Genomic DNA, 2,693 nt, shown 5'->3' with positions numbered 1-2,693 from the left:
GTGAAATGGAGTTCATGAATTATTCATCCTTGGTGTCCTATGAAACAAAGAAATGATATGTTTGCTGGTAGATATCAGTGTTGTGGCATTTGTAAATCTTTCTGAATTTGGAGTTGATCATGTTTCTTCTGTTGGTGGGGAAATGTGTGTGTGTGTGTGTGTGCGCGCGTGCGTGTGTGTGCGTGGGTGTTTTTTCCCTAAAATCAAAATTTGGGAGTTCAACACAATAATCTTACAGCAAAGGTCTTCCATGAAATATTGAATGGATTATACTATTTTGGCTCATGATTTATGGATTTTAAAAATCTCATTCAGTGAAAAGGGATGTTAAAATGGTTTCACTGCAATAAACTACAGCAAGATACCAGGTTCTCAAGGAGATTATTTTTTTCCTTAGTAGGCATCCAGCCCACTTTTACTAATGCAAGTTTCATTACTGTGGACTAGAGAACAGTGGTGCCTTCAGCATGACACTACAGCATCGGGAGGAATGATTCTTCACTTTCACTAAAATATTAGTAAAAATGATACTTTGGCGAATTGAGCCCTAAATTGTTTTAGTGACAGTTAAATACCCACTAATTTAACACCAGTTAAACTGGCAATAAAATGACCCCCAACTGAGTTAAGTCACCATCCTATTCCTGCACAATAGCTCCAGCCCTATTGCCAGTGATCTATAAAGCCACTGGGTAGAGTTTATGCATTTGCATAACAAATATTTCTGGAGTGTTGTATAAAGTAGCTAGCTACTCAAACTTATCATAATTGTTATTTATAATTAGCATCTGCATATTCCTTTCATTTATTCTTTAATATCTCAAAGAAAAGAAAATGATTTAATAGTTCTTCATTAGCTTTGAAACACAACCTGGTGAAACATATCATGGTAATGTTCACTGTCATCTCTTCAATAATTATCTCAGGTCTGTCTTCCAGTAGTCACTCATGCTTTCTCCATCACACTTTTTTTTTGCAGTATCTCCTCGCAGTCTCCCTACCTTTCAGGTTTCCTGTGAAGTACTGTGTATCCATAAACCTCCCACAATCTGATATGTTTGGCAGAGAAAATCAGGGAAAAGGCACGTTGATTGTGCTGAAAGAAAAAAAAACAAGCAAAAACAAAATATGGATCTGCCAATTACATGCTGGAGTGAAAATACAATTCCTTCTTGCTTTCAGGTGAGGGAGTTGGCAGGTGGGGTGTGAATTGGTAGGTAGTAGGACTTTCAGTAAAAAGAAGTGTAGCAAATGCTGTATGATGGGTGTTTTTTGGATTTTTTGTTGTTATTTGTTTCCTTAAGCCCCAATAGTGTACCAGATAGTAGACTCAAGATATATATATATATATGCACACACACACACACACACAGGTAATGATTACCTGTCTTTACCTTGGACATGTAGGATTAATTAAGATTACAAATAAAATTATAATAGGACATAAATTGCTTCTTACCTTTTTGAAAGAAAATAGATATCCAGTGGAGGTAAATGGTAACAATGTCCTGGAACCAATGAGATAATCATTAGGCATAGAAGTGACAACCTTAAGAGGAACAAAACAGAGACAGAGCCCTAAAGGACTTAGGCGGAGGTTAATGGAAATTTTCCTGATTTCTCATTCACTGCTTGCATCACCTCTACTTCCTCCTTGTGTACTTTGTTTTAGTGAGAAACAGCAGAAGTGGTTAATAATATTTCCTCCCCTCAGCCAGGATGCTTTTTCAGCTTCAGTTGGTCATTGAAAGAGCCCATATTGCTATGATTTTCTGGAATATTATCACTTGGTCCTCCAAAATTTTGTTTTTAGTATATAGAAAAAAATCCTTTATGGGAGTAACAGGCAAGTTCATGTTTCTAATTATGTATATTATTCCATTTATATATCTGAGAACTAGGGCTGGGCACGGTGGCTCACGCCTGCAATCTCAGCAATTTGGGAGGCTGAGGTGGGTGGATCACTTGGGTCAGGAGTTCGAGACCAGCCTGGGCAATGCGGTGAAACCCCGTCTCTACTAAAAATACAAAAATCAGCTGGGTGCGATGGCGGGCGCCTGTAATCCCAGCTACTTGGGAGGCTGAGGCATGAGAATTGCTTGAACCCAGGAGGCAGAAGTTACAGTGAGCCAAGATCATGGCACTGCACTCCAGCCTGGGAGACAGAGTGAGACTCCATCTCAAAATAAATAAATAAATAAATAAATAAATAAATAAATAAAATAAAATAAATATGTGAGAACTACAAGGACATTTAAATAAAAGGTATTTAAGGATATATGCTATAATAGCAATCAAAGAGAAGAATCAGCAGGAAATTAATCAACAATTTATAAAATTGATAGTCTATGTATGGTTAAGAAAACCCAGGATCTTTGGATCACAGACACTTGGATTTGAATCCTGTCTGTGCTACATTTGTGCTACAATGACATTTAACCTTCCTAAATATGTGTAAAATGGGGACAGAAATACATAGAATATTTGTTAAAAATCAGAACGAGTGATCTAATATTTGTGAAGCATGCATGGTAATCTGTAACCCTCTAAAGACATTAAAATCACCTGGAGAGCTTTGAAAATCTGTTGATGCCCTGTTACCATCTCTGACCAATTACATTCAAGTCTCTGGGGAATGGACCTTGGCATTATAGTTTTTAAAACCTCCCCAGGTGATTCTAGTGTGCAACCAA

Source organism: Pan troglodytes, chromosome 11, assembly GCF_028858775.2.
Source record: "Pan troglodytes isolate AG18354 chromosome 11, NHGRI_mPanTro3-v2.0_pri, whole genome shotgun sequence".
NCBI classification, from domain to species: Eukaryota; Metazoa; Chordata; class Mammalia; order Primates; family Hominidae; genus Pan; species Pan troglodytes.
This window is presented reverse-complemented; position numbering follows the sequence as displayed.